Source organism: Tauraco erythrolophus, chromosome 3 (assembly GCF_009769465.1).
Source record: "Tauraco erythrolophus isolate bTauEry1 chromosome 3, bTauEry1.pri, whole genome shotgun sequence".
Lineage (NCBI taxonomy): Eukaryota > Metazoa > Chordata > Aves > Musophagiformes > Musophagidae > Tauraco > Tauraco erythrolophus.
Window position 1 is genome coordinate 57,254,695 of NC_141467.1, and position 15,207 is coordinate 57,269,901.

The 15,207-nt window shown below is 40.9% G+C and overlaps 1 protein-coding gene across 4 annotated transcripts in view; it reads right to left on the reverse strand.

Moving 5' to 3' along the window:
* NOL4 (nucleolar protein 4) overlaps positions 1–15,207 on the reverse strand; it is a 195,672-nt gene that overhangs the window by 149,628 nt on the left and 30,837 nt on the right. For all 4 annotated transcript variants that reach the window (XM_086609262.1, XM_086609261.1, XM_086609260.1 and 1 more), the window contains exon 2: positions 10,733–10,882. The gene's annotated coding sequence lies outside the window, so the exon portion shown is untranslated. The remainder of the gene's footprint in view (positions 1–10,732; positions 10,883–15,207) is intronic.

Genomic DNA, 15,207 nt, shown 5'->3' on the forward strand with positions numbered 1-15,207 from the left:
TAAGCTGATTGAACATGATTTAACAGAAATGATCATTATATTGCCAAATAAGGCATATTATCTTATAATGCCAGGAAGCACAATGAAAGCAGGTTCTGCATATTACGTAGGATTTCAAGAAATATCTATCCAATCTGCCTACTTATCATCAAATGGCTAATAAGACTCAATAATGAACAAAATTTCACTTACATCAAAAGCGCTTTCATTTTCTGTTTACAGGGGTTTTTTTCAATTTTCTTTCAGCAGAAAGATCCATACGTAACAGGCATCACAATGAGGGATGTTATTAGAAAAAGTTGAAAAGTGGCCTTCTTATAACCAATATCAAAAAAAGAAAAAGAGCTTGACTTATGTGCTCTATTTTTTTTATTGTAACTATATGTAGACAGATAAAGGACTCAGTGCATTAGCAGCAATGACAGCCTCCTTGCTATTTTAGCTTTGTATTTGAATGTTTTGTGAAAATATCCTTGGAAAACTTGTGATTTAATACTGTAGGGCAAATAAGTTATTTTTACTAACAGTTACAGGATTTAGGAGTCGTTTGATTTTAGAGACTCTGCTTTACCTGGAGATACCTTGAAACAACAGATTTTGGTTGTTTCATCCTTTCAACATTAGCACTCTTCCCAACCACATACTCACAAGGAAGCATCCGAGGGATTTTTTTTTTCTTTTTTGAAAGGGGAGAGGAGGAAGCAGTTATTGCTGGTTTTAAAGATTGCATTCCCCCTCCCCTCCCCAAGGATGCATCTATCTTTGTAGACATTTTTGCCTTGCTGAAAAGGACCTGGAGGTGACAGCTGGTGCCAAGCTGAAAATGAGCCAACAGCACACTCTCTGATCACAGATAAAGCAAATCTCATACCAGCTACATTAAGTGTACAGCAGCAGATCAAGAAAAGTTATTATCCCTCTCTACTCAATGCTGGTAAGACAGCAGATGGAATAATGTGCCTGGCTTTCCCCAACACAGTTCAAGGTGGCTGCTGAGAAGCAGGAGAGGGCTCCATGGCAGACCACCATGGCCGCTGGAGCTGAAAGCAGGTGACATGAAAGAGCGGTTAAGGGAGTCGGATTTGTTTCATGTGACAAAGAGTAGGTTATGAGGCAGGGAGAGATCGAATTGCAGCCCACCACTGCCTGAAGGAGAATTACAAAAACTGTGGAGAGAAGCTCTGTAGAGAGCATAATCGGGGACAACAGCCACCACCTCCGGGTTGAGACATTCAGATTGGACATGAGGAAAAACTTCTCTAGGAGGACAGGGCAACTGAAGTTGCAACTGGGTTTACCAGATGAGTGGAAGAATCCCCAAACTTGGATGTTGTCAAGACATTACAAGGCAAAGCCATGGCTTTTTTGTGATTCATTAGATAATGAACAGCGCAAGCATTGTAAGGAATCTCTAGCCCTTCTTTTCCCAACCAAGGTGGTTGTCTTGCAATGGAGATAATCCCCAAAGAAAGACAAAGTTCCAGCAAGAGAGACTAAAAGAAGAGTCAACTGATACCTGCTTGTATTCTCTTATTGTAAAACCTACAGTAAAATTTGATTTCCTATCAAGCATTGATGCAAGTCTCTGCAGGAAGTGCAGAAAGATGGAGACAGGATGTATGAAAGTGTGGATACAGAAAGGACAAAATACTTTAATTGGATGTAAATGGGATTAAATACTGTGCAAAACACTCGTGGTCCTCACAAGGAGACTAAGACAAGGAAGAATGGCCTGTTATAACCCTTTTACCCTCTTCTCCTTGGTTTGTCACCTACCTACCCTGTGTTGAAACTTATGTTTCCTAAAACTCCATGGAACAAATTTCTCAGTGACAGTTTTCTGGAAAATAGGTGGAATTCAAGTTCGTGTTTGTTGATGTGACATGAGTCATGAAAATACATAAGAAATGATACATTGTAAAATAGCAATGCAAATTATATCACCCTTTTTATGGTATCGTTGTTTAGGCTGTTTATTGTTGTTGTTTTCTTATATAAGAGAAATTTTATTTGGCAGGGGGAGAAGAGGATTAGTATAAAAGTAAATTTTGTTCTGTGATGAAAATTGGCAAAGATTTTCTCTGGGCCTGAAACAATTTATCTGAAAATGAAGGAAATAAATGAAGTCACTTTTGAATGGGAGATCTTACCAAAAAAATGTTTCCAGATTATTTTTCCTGTTTTTAAACCACAGAACAGATGCTTATTTACCTTTCTAAATATGAAAACATTAGTTATACTCATGCTTTATGGAATCTACAAAAAAAGAACTTAAAAACAGCTGGAATTTAGCATTAAGAAAATTGGTAAGTGCACATACACAGCAACCTCTCTCTCATAACGTTTAGCACATTTAGCACTGTATTGAAATTAATGGAGCTTACCCATGGATTCATTAGTTGTCTGCATTTCATAGGAATGCTCCATTTATTCTAATCAAGCATCTCTGTCAAAATTCAAGTTCTGCTTAAAAAAGATGAAAATCCTCCAAGGAAAGCAAGTGAGCTAGTTCCCAGATTTGATAGGTATGCTCCACTGACTATAAGGGAACTGGGTTTTATAACTAAATTTGTCCACATAGCAGATGCTTGTGTCTCCAACTTCCCACTGCAACACAGTTTTAAGGATGTCCTTCCCTAAATAACACCAGTTTCCACCAGCTTCCTCCCTGTTTACTTTGTAATTTGAATCAATCACTTACAGTCCAAGACTTCCGCCTGTACAAATTGGCATAACACAATAGGTATCATGTGAAAAGAGATATGTAGAGAACATAACCCACAGCTCTCCTTATTCTAGCTCCTTGAATATACACAAAAAGGTCTTTCCAATTTTCAGTGCCAAAAAGCTTACCAAAAAAAAACCTCAAACCTCATGCCCCTAACAGTGTGGGCTCCTGCTTGCCTTTCTCATTAAAGAGGGGCACATCGACTTTATCAGATGCAGACAGCCGCTGGCTCACTTTGGCCCTGCTCCGAACCCACTGGCGTAGCACCAGCTGTAGCTGGGAAGCTCTCTAACCAAATTAGCACAAGGCTGAACACAATATCCTGTGTTTCACCCCTCAGCAGAGCTCACCAGCTTGTGCGCAAGGCTGGGCTGAGGTAGTACATGGAGCTGGCTTGCGTGCGAGTATTTCAGAGCACAACCTGGAGGCCAATGACACTTTCTAAGTAACTATACCGAAATACCTTAGACAGTGGTCTGACTTCATCAGGAAAACTTGTTTCTGCCCTCTATTCTAGCTGAAAGAAAGCAATAATGACTCAGTCCTCAGTGATGCTGTATATTCTCACAGCCTTCAGCAGCCGTGCTCCTACCTCCCTTCTCAAGGCCATGAGCTAACAAAAAATATAGCCAGACCATCTTATTCAGTGATGTGCTGCAATAAAAGAATGTTGGTTTAGCTCAGTTCTGCACAAAAAAAAACCCAAACCCACATACTTCTACATTTTAAGAAAAAATAAAGCCAGAAGAGTGAATTCAAGTTTAGTTTGCATTGTAAACAATCCACACACTGACAATGCAGACCAGCATATTTTTGGCATGACTTACAAAAAACTGCTCATGCACATGCCTATACCAATCAAAGAACAATCACTGCTGATTTATCATATTGATAAAATTACTTGGATTGCTTTAAAAAAAATTAAGTACACTTTTTTCAAAGATGATGCTTTAAAAATATCCTTATGTGATTCCTTACTCTTACTAGTGGTATTATTGCACATAGTGTATCTTCTGTTGCTTGTAGAAATTAGTTATCTTGTATCTGGACATATTCTGTATCATGGACAAATCACAAAATAACCAGATTCTAGCAGACTGGTGGTTAGGTCTTGTGTACTAGGTATAGCTCTTATAGCTGAATGCTTTTTACATTGTAAAGGGAAAAAAATCATATGAAGAAGAAACTAGACATCTGAAGCATTAAGCAATGATCAAAGTCAAATTCATACAGGGTTTGTTTGAGTACCAGAAGTAACAGGATAAGAAGCAGAACATTTCCTAACAATACAGTCCACGTGCACCTACACATATTTCGTTTAAACTCTGAACTCAGAGGAAAACAAAACCAGAGTTGACTTCAGCGGTGTCAAAGTCAAAACTTTTATGATCTTATTTCACTGTTCACAAAAAGTCTGCAATATCATAAAATTTGACATATATCAACCCATCCAAAACATAGCCCAACAACGAAGGCCGCCTAGATCTAAAATTAACCTACATGCTGTTTACAGGATCCCACAAAGAGCACAACTACTATAAGGCAAGTAATCCAGTACCTGAGCATGTAATCTGATTTACACTGGAGCTAAGTGCTGTGTGCCCTAATTGTCTATGAGAAGCGTATTGCATTCCCATTGCATCATTCCCATTGCATCACTGCAGTCTCCTTTACGCTCTCCGATATTCAGATGATTTAAGCGCAGGGTGTTGTGACGATGTAGCTTTCAGAGCTACATTTTTATCTGGAAAATTAACAAGCTCTAAACTGAAAGGCAGATTTTAGGACACATATGGCAGAGCAGGAAAGACAAGTGTGAGGAGAGGGAGTGAAATTTTGCAAGTGAACCTATTAACCCCTAAAGCATTAACATGGAGGATGTATGTGTAGTCTGGAAGATACGATGTGTCAGAAGAGAGATATTTTTTTAGTCTTGTGTGTATATTTTTTTAATTAAGGAGGGTAAGGGGGGAGAAGATGATCCAAAGGCGACTTCCAAGAGGAGACAGGGAGAGAGAGTGAAGATGGTAATCTGTCCTGGGCCCACAGCCATCAAACCAGGTGGTAGAAACTGGTTTCTTGATGACAGGAGGGTGAACCAGCCAAGGAAAGTCCTCTCCTTTCCTTAGCAAGAGGTCAGAATAGAAGGCTGACATAGGAAGGCAGATATATTACTGCTGGGAGTTTTATCAAGAGCTCACTACCCTGTTATACTGGGGAAAACGCTGTTCCCTCTTGTGCTAAACTTGCGCTTCACAGCTCCCTTCCCTTCCCTTCCCTTCCCTTCCCTTCCCTTCCCTTCCCTTCCCTTCCCTTCCCTTCCCTTCCCTTCCCTTCCCTTCCCTTCCCTTCCCTTCCCTTCCCTTCCCTTCCCTTCCCTTCCCTTCCCTTCCCTTCCCTTCCCTTCCCTTCCCTTCCCTTCCCTTCCCTTCCCTTCCCTTCCCCTTCCCCTTCCCTTCCCCTCCCCCTCCCCTTCCCCTTCCCTTCCCCTTCCCCTTCCCCTTCCCTTCCCTTCCCTTCCCTTCCCTTCCCTTCCCTTCCCTTCCCTTCCCTTCCCTTCCCTTCCCTTCCCTTCCCTTCCCTTCCCTTCCCTTCCCTTCCCCTTCCCTTCCCTTCCCTTCCCTTCCCTTCCCCTTCCCTTCCCTTCCCTTCCCCTTCCCTTCCCTTCCCTTCCCTTCCCTTCCCTTCCCTTCCCACATAGCAGAAGCTGCTTTCCATGAAGGCGGCAATGGGGAGCGCCTGCTGGCAGGACCAGCGCCAGGACCCTCAACACTCGCCCTCTGCAAAGACGTTAGAACAAGTCCGCAGAGGAGAAGTACACAGGACTTGGCTGCTTCGCCTTGCACACAGGAACAGCATGGATGCAAGGATTTAAGGCCCCGCGCAAACCTCATGTTCTTCTGCTTCCCCGAGGACAAGGTGTGCCCTGAACGGGAATGGGCCAGGCCCCGAACCTGCTGTAACCCTGTTTGAATGGGGAAGCTGTACCAGAAGGAGAGGATGTTATTGCGACCTGTCAAAAAATTCTTCCCTGAGGAAAACACATTCACGGTGATGCTCAGAGGGCACTCGCAAGCACATTCCTGTTTTGCGAGGGGAAAAATGTTGCGCCATGATCCACAATCTGAGGAAGGTTTCTCTCAGGATGACAGGAAAGAGGGAGGCGACTCAACTGCTTGATCTCAAACCAAGAAACATTTATTACTGCAACAGCTGGATGGAGCACAGGACCTCAGATATTGCCCCACACCTAACAGACTCCTGTTATGCCTCAGATGTTATATATTTATGTACTACCTACCTGATCAGAGTCTCGCCTCAAGCTACTTTCCCTTGACACATCAATATGTCCCCCATGTTTTACAAGCCTGCTTCTCTTACAGCTCATCAGCCCAGTGCCCTTTTTTCATTCATGGGTTGGGAATTTTATTGCCTGACCCATTTCTCCTGCTCAGATATCGCAACCCTCACTCACAACTCAAGCTCACTGCTGTAACGTTTCAAGGCTTTGCACAGTGGCTATGCAGGCTCAACAGGCAGATATTAGATCATCCTTCACAGGTAAAAATATTCAAGTAGAATATGCACATAGAATTTAAGGTGTTTAAGGTGGCTACAAGACTCACACAAATAGTTCTCAGACAGATGATTCACTTAGTTACAGGCAACTTTGTCCAGATATAACATACAAAGGTGAGGCACTTACTCTTCATAATCTATTGTTTAAATGAATGAAAAGTAAACATCTTTTTTAAGAATATTAAAGGAAAATAAAATCTACTCTGAAATATATGACTTGATCACTAAATATGGCCTACCTTTGCCTATAGCTGGGCCTGAGAGGAGGCAGAGATGTTTTCCATGTTCAGTCTCGTCACAGACCATTTGAGTTTCTTGAAAAATGTAATAAGGCTATTTTTTTTGCTGGTTTGCACTGAATCAAAGAGCTGTCCTAACAGCTTGAGCCTGTTGCATTATGCTGTTACTGTAGCCACAACTTTTCCTAGTTACTCCCACCCCCGATATACCACTCAGCACTTGAATTTAAATTTTAGACACAGCTGAATAGTTCAAATCAAGACATGCAGCTCTGCAAAGGCACAGAAAGCCAGCTATGCACTTGTTGAACACCTTTCCCAACACACCAGAAGGATTCTTTTCCTGAACACTTCCCCTCTGTGCGTTCCCATCTCCATTTTGACATCACAGTTTTCCTTTCATGGTGGAATGCCTATACAAAAATAAGTCCTTTGGGACAGAGAGTGAAAAGTACTATCCCAAAGCAATGCAGTTCCTCTAGGACACTGAGCTATAGCAGCAAGTACTAGCAGAGTCACCCCTACGAGTGTCCACCGTACTTTCTCCCAGCTGCTTAACCAATTCCTTACATCGGGACATTTTACCCCACTTCCTATGGAGCCCAGCAGAGGACCTGGGGAGAATGCAGGACAAGCAGGGACCTCTTTGGGCACCGCTGCTTTCCTTGACACCAAGGAACATGTTCTTTTCACCTTCGGCACCTTCCTAGTCACCTGTGCCCCTGCTAAGCGATCGACTCAGCCGGCCCTTGTGTCACATATCCTGCCTTTGTGAGGGAATTATCTCCCAGATCAAGGGCCTCGACGTTTTCCCTGCTTGCAGACTTCCCTGGGAAGCAGGGAACTAGCTGAGATGATAAACATTGTATTAAGTATTCCTTCAGTCTGCCATACTTGGACGTCAGTGCTGCAACGTTCCAGATATGATTTAAAGTCCTTGGTTCCATTTTATATGTATAAACTAGGTCTTTTTTTTTTTTTTTTCTGGAGTAGATCTACGTAGAGTTATGCTGGCAGGGAATACAGCCCATCAATCTTATACTGTATATAAGTCAGGCACTTGAAATGAGCACAAAACCTGCCAGTTAAAATGGAAGCTCACTCTTTTTTGCGTATTTTCAAGGTTACTCTGCTACATCTTCTACATAGACTTTGTATAATTCCTTTCTCATTTGTTAGTGTGCAGAGAAAAAGAAAATGGCATCTTATTCTAAACTTAAATATCGAAGCACAGATGCTTTCCTAATTAATCTATAGGGCTTGTGCCAAGAAATCATAAAGTTTGAGTTTGGTACACTGCTGCCCCAATTAAAATATAAAGGCTCCCTTCCAATACGCTGCTCTTTTAGAGGTAGCAAGCACCACATTCTATTAATCTTCCTGTGCAGCACCACTGTAGGAAGTCTCACAGAAATTAGTCGTAAAAATGCCATTTGATGCCACATAGTTAATATAAACAAGTCAGGGCAGATTACAGATCCACTAATTGAGTTTGTAAGCTGTTCTGAACACACTTTCAGAGAGACATACTGATGTACTTTAGCATTCCAGCATCTGTGGTGACTCTATCAAAAATTACAAAGACCCTACCTATTCCAGGTTTGTTACTTCATGTAAATACAAACAGTAGTTAATTAAGTCACTTTTGCCAATTTCATTACCCGTCTAATCATGCTTGAGTGCTATTCAAAATTTTGAGTGGAGCAGGTTCACTATTGAAAATAGAGACTAACACATATCTAAGCAAATTAATTACTTGAAATCAATACGTTGCCATTCTTAGGGATGTGCCATTAATTTTTTAGAAGTACTCAGGTACTGAAAATCCATGACAATATTTATGAGCTTCAGAAGCCAAGCAATTTTGTACCAAAGTTGTGGTGGTTTTCTCCTCATCATTTCCCTGTTAAAATGTTTCGGTTATCCAGTCAGAGAGCAGAAGCAACGTGATCGTCACATGCCATGAATTACGAATAACAAACAGCAGTTGTAGCATTCAGTTTGTGAACCATCCTTCCTGTAAAAATTCTTCACTCAAACTATTTGGTGAATACTTATGCATGATAAATACATTCACAGATCTCAAGGATGATTCATTTTTGACATGTGAATAAAGAAACAAGACTAAATTAATCTTGTTCCCAATTCACTTAATAAAATTAAACCCCACCAAAGTACTTCAGTTTGAATTATAAAGCTTTCAGGGTATAACATTTTGTAAGACAGTTACTCGAGACACTACCTCTTTCCTCCTGCAGTGCTACAGAGGAGGTGAGATAGATGCTGCATGGCTTGCTAGAACAGACCAACAGTACAGCTCATCATTTTTTGTGAATGCATTTTCATGGACAGGTCCAGTAAAGGAGCATGCGTTTCCCCAGTCAGTCTGGCAGAGTTTGAGGCCTGTTTATTTAACCTAATTCTCATGTTGGGATAGAGAGCAAGAGTTGATATTAGTTTGTTCTGGAGTCTTTTTTTCTTTTTTTAATCTATGGAAATCTTTAAAAATTATATATGTGAATCTTGCCCTTGGGAAACATGACTTGATGCCCTTAATAAAGTATTATGCAATGAAATGAATGCACAAATATTGCAGATTCTGCTAGTGACAGAAACTTACATGTAGGCATTTTTATCTTCTGTTATAATGATGTTACAAGCCCAGGTCTCATTAACAATAAAAATTAACATCAAAGAAATTACTGTGTAGGCTATTGAATCTTCACAAATAGTTCTCCTCACAGAAGAGACACTAGTTGTCTTTCACGCTGTTCACAATAAACAAATTTCTTATCTGACCTGGAATCATGGTATTCTTACAATAGTAAATGTTATACTTGGCATGTATTTGTAGGATGATTACTTGAAGTATTGCATTTATAGTTGGCAGCATTCCTCATGCTTGTATATTACTCTACAAAGTTTGTAACCTATACTTTCAAACAGCTTACTGAAGCAAAACAAAATAGAAAGGTCAATGAAAATACTGCTTTTCTAATGCTTTCTAAAAGAGAAGGTCAAGTATCAAAATGGCCGAGGTGACAGATTAAAACTAATTTAGTCAGTTTGTGTTTGTTCACCCTGAAATATCACTCCAAGCCTCACAAAGCACACCCAGATGACTGGTGTCTTCCTCCATACATCTATCTTAAGATCAATACCGCCGGGAATAAATTGCAAGAAATCTTGCCAAGAGCTTATCCCACAACAAACCATCTGAAATAGCCTATAAATAAAATATCTGTGAAGGAATTCACAGATACATAGTAAAGATTGTTATATATCTGAAAAAAACAGTAATGGAAAAATAGCTATTTCTTATGGCTAAAGTTGAAGACGTGGGTATTGGAAATCTGGAGTTCCCATGTATTTTGGTGACCTCTGACAAAAAATGCCTGGCATGACTATAGGCTGTTTTTAAGGTGAAGAACACTGTGTTCAGGGTGACAGGTCATCTCAGGGTCCTGCACACAGCCCTGTCCTGCTAGGACCATGGGGAGAGGTGCCCAGATGCCCTGCACCCTGGCCAGGGAAGCGGGACAGGCCCTGCTGCCCTGGGAGAGGCCCCAGTGCTTCAGCAGCTGGAAACAGCTAGGCAGGTGGATCAGGATCAACCTCTGAGGATGCCTGGCACTATCACAGCTCTGTGCACGGAAGTTGGGCCATCCAAATCCAGGCAAGTACATATATTTTAAGCACCTTGGGAAAGTGCAGTAAATGTTTAATTAGTTTTCCCCAGGAAAAGGAAGTGTCATATTTGTGCCACTAACCACAAAAGCTATTTTTAGCTATTTTAAGGCAGTGGCTGAACTGGTTAGGTCAAGCAACAACATGCAATTAAAAATCTTGGAAATAACATGCAGGTGTGAAAGCTGCGCTCTCAATGCTTCTCTCATTGCACCTAGTAGCTTTCCAGCCTTTTGAATTTAGCATATTTACAAGTTTTCATACCATAAAACCACTAAGTATACTTAGTCTGCAGCAACAAACTATGAGGCAAGTTCATTCACACGCTGAAGTACAGCACCTCATTTAGCAAAGTTGTGGCAATACCTTCTAAGTCTTATTTAAGACTTTATTCATTTAATAACAATTAATTATTACAGAGTTATTAGAGAAATTGTCAAACCATTATAGAAAGAATAAATTTGCTGCTTGGTTGGTTGGTTGGGTTTTTTTTACTTACTGCTTTATACGTTCTCTTTTGTCCAGCATGTTTTCTGATTTGTTCTCCATTAGGCCCAGTTTCAACATGCATGGAATAGATAATGTCAAAGAAATCTTCTACCACGGCCACCCGCCGTAAAGACAGCTTCTCATCTACACCTACTCCATCCTGAAAAGAAAAAAAGAGAAAAGAAAAAAGTAAGGAGGACGGGATGAATAGACAAATGATGATAATCATGGGACACTTTCTCCTTTTTTAGCAGGGAGTTAAAGACCCTTCCACTGAGATCTGAAGATCATCCACCCTGTGAATGACAAAAACAATATTGTAGGAAAAGCTGCATGATCAGACGGATCATATGGACCCTTGCATGCAGTCCATTTCACCAAGGCAGGGCATTTGGTCTCTTGATAGAAAGTGATCTTCCCCTCCAGTATTTAAAAAATGAGACAAAAAATATCTGTGCTTTTTCTCCAAATACACAAACAAGATTCAAAGGCAGAGGCAGTCTCAAATACATGGCACAGAAATGCACTACGCGGCTATTAATAAGAACGCAACAGCTCTTTTATCCTCTCATTCCCCTCCCAGTAAATCTGTATCTAGCATTTCATAAAGGTATTTAATAAAAGGTTTTAATTCGCAGGTGACAGAACTGACTGTAATTATGAATACAAAGGAGGTTGTTACAAACAATTTACCCTTGCAAAACCTGCTTGAAAATATACTACATGAAAACGTATCACAATATGAGGAAAAGAGAGGGATATTTCTAAAATTTGTGATTTCTGCACACAGATGTCCAGTTGGAACAAGAGACAGAAAAGTGAGGACACCTACCATCTGATTTTCAAAAGCGATTAACACCATGGTCGCTAAAGACTTCTAAAGAGAAACAGTCCCCAGTGACTCTGAAATTAATCAGTAAAGCTCAATTCCCGCCTTTTAAATAGGGCCATCCATATGAGGGTTTTTTTGATTTACAGCTCCCTATGGACTCAGTTCTAATGAGGGGGCAGGAACTGGGACTCTTGTTTTTCCAGAGCAGGCATCTACCAAGCAGTCTGTGTTCTGTAACAGAGCATAAGCCTACGAAGTATAAGGCGAGAATGGCCGATGCGCTTTTACTCCGACACAGCACTTGAATTCAGACCTCTGGAGGCAACAGGGTCACCTGAACTTCAACGGGTATTTTAAGCAACAAACGCATTCAAAACTTAACACGTTTGATAATATCATTACTGCTGCTGTAATTCATGCTGCAACAAAACTGATTTACACTGACCCTTTTGTTTGACAAAACACGTGCAATTATCGCTGCGGTGACCAAATAAAAACCAAAGATGAGAAATGAAAAGGCAATAGCTATGCACGACTCCCAGTTGCCACCCCCCTGCTAATAACTTCTTGCTAACCCATTCCAATAAGTTTGCTGGATGTGGACAAGCATGATTTATTTTTCTCACTGTCCCTATTTTTATTCCAGCCCACTTACTTTTATTTCTCATAGAGTTCATGGAAAGAACCCAAATAATCCCAATGGCTCCAAAGAAGCCCCCAGGGTGACACAGAGGAGCTCTGACACGTTCCCAGCAGTGACAGAGAAAATGTCAATGCCTCTATAGCATAACTTCCTAAAAGTGCATGGCTCCAAACGTTATCTGGTTAGAAGGTGTTGATAGACTACCAGTCATGCAAGTTTTGTCCCGTCCGGCTCCACTATGCCCCTGCCTCTCCCCAACCTTCATCAAAGAGGTCCTTGCCCAAAGCTACATTGTCCTTTCCATCTGCACAGCAGTTGCAATCTTTATTCCCTGGGGACAGCTGGACCAGAGCAGAACTCCCTCACGTGCGTGATGAGAGGATTGCCATAGTCCTGACAGAAGTGTCTATGTTGAGGATTCAGAGCGGAGAAAGATGCGGAATTTGTAGCGCAGCCTCCACCACAGGTTAAAGCCTCAGAGAGACGAGCTGGGCACAGGTGCTCTGAGAAGGCAGCAAGGCTCCCATCCCATGAACGGTCCCTAAAATTTCACTAACCACCAGCTCAAAAATTTTGTGGCATTGATACAGGTTCTGGTATCCATATCTTTAAGATTTTGCTTGGTATTGCCCATCACTCTTGCCCACTATTTAAAAAAAATGCTTTAGAGAGGGGGCTAACATAAACTCCAGATCTTTGCAGATTTCATCTTCAGGGGAATTCACACGTGAGCTCTGTAGGGGGGCCCATCTTCAATCATTATTTTCACACCACCCAAACAGCACGGTGGGATCCCTAATGATTTCAAACACTCCTATTATGATGACAGTGTTATCTCACGTCGCTCTCCGAACACTCAGAAGTTTTTAGTGTTGATTAACTGATAAAGGTTTAATCTGTTTATTACTAATGAGTTTTGTTTTACGAAATTTCCTACGGGGGAGCTCTCTTTTTTAATTAAAGAGAAATGCATTACAACAATATTAATTTAAAACCTGAGATGCCACCTCAGCAGAGCTGACACATGCAAATGTTAGGAATACATTCAAAGAAGAAACTCAAAAGTAAAACTCATTTTGCTGCTTTTGGTGCCCACAATGTGCAGTGCTCTTTTTCAATGGTCCTCCTGCCCTCATCCCCAGACACTGATACCCAAAAGTAGGTAAGCACAATGTGGGTGCACTCCTGAAGCTACGTTTCTCCATCCAGCCGAATAAAACAGTAAGCATTGCTAGTACTTCTAAAAACGCACGAAAGTAAAACCTGCCTAAACTCTCTGTCATTCCTCCTAACTAAAGTGCCAGGAAATGAATACAAACTTTCCAAATCTCGTCAGTCAGAAAGGGTAGGAAAAAAGTGGTTTACACTGAGTGGAAACTGCTTCAGGGGAAGACAGTTCTATTCCTTAACATCTATACTTGTAACTTCATCATAACTTTATCTGGTGGGGCCTTGACATGACTAGGTCAGGCTTCATTCTGCTTGGTGTTGTGTGAGGCAATAAGGTAGACCTTGTTTCAGAACGCCTGCAGTGGTGCAGAAGTTGCTGAGTTGCTGATAGTAAGCTGTTCAGTCCATTTGGTGACATGCAATGCTGTGCAGAGATGTAAGCCCTAGCTGCAGAAGCAATACACCAGGTGAGTAACTTGAATGAGAACGAGGTAGCTACTTACTGAGACTTTTGATATCTCAATACTGACATCCCAGCAAGTAAAAAGCTGGGCAAATGATACAACCCCAAATCTCCATTTAAACCATAAAGTCTCTGAAGTGGATTCAGTTGTATCAGGCTTTCCTGCCATATGCCATTACACTACACTTTTATCCTGAAATTGCTATTTGATAAAGGCATTAACAAAGCAGCTCTACTTTATAAGCTGGCTTTAAGTAAAAATTTTCACGGTGCCTAAGGGGACATTTTTTTAGCCTCAACTAAGGCTAAAAAGAGATGAATGAGGGAATATGTGATAATGCTATTCAGAAGTCTGAAAGGCTATGAAATGTCCACAAGGGACAAGAACAAGTAATAGGCTTGAACCACAGCACGGGAGATTTACGTTAGACATTAGGAAAAACTTACTATTGATGAGGATAGTCAAGCACAGTAACAGTTTGCCTGGGGAGGCTGGGAGATGTCTGTCACAGGAGGATTTTGAGACCAGGTTAGACAAATATCTGTCAGGGAGAGTTTGAGTAAATCCTGTCTTGGCTAGACCAGATATTAATTTAGTTCCTTCTTCATAACTCTGTGACTGAAAAGCTTAAATGCCACTTTCAAAGTGACTTGGGTACTAACAACTCTGGAATACCAAGGAGGATATTTTTAAATCACTGAGGTATTTTTAGGACTTTCATTTGTCATGCAAAGAGTCCAAGCCCCGTTTTCTAAAATGACTTAGGAATGGAAGCCTCACCGAACGTTTCTCTTCAAGAATTAGACTTAGACTCTTAAATCTTTTAGGCTGAGTTTCATTCCACTTGTTCCAGCCATCACAGAGGTATACCCCTACTCTAAACCAGTTGACTCAGATTCCTCTCCAACCAACAGCGCAACAGGCACTGCCAAAATACAATTCATACTTATAGCTGCTGGAATGGTTTCAATCTCTACCAGTGAGAAGCTACTTAATTTTACTCTTTGCCTTGCAGGATTTCCTGTTTATTCTCGGTTTTATGTTTATTCAGCTATCTTCCTATGTTCTTAGGATACAAATAAATAGATTTTTCTTTTCTTTTCATTTTCAGCCCTACAAATTCCATTTGCACTCTGAGATTAAAGTCGTTTGTTGGTTTGTTTGCTTCTAGATGTCTACACAAAGAATAAATTTCTAGACAGAAGTGACTTTTACAGAGTTGCGCACCCCTCAGAAAGTGTTAAGGACGCCTTTGAATGAGGATGCTTGAGGAGAGTGCCAATCTGTTTAATTGAGGTGAAACCTACAGGGCTAATGGGAGCAAAGTATTATAGAATCTTAAAATTGTTTACATTGGAAGGGACCTTAAAGACCAT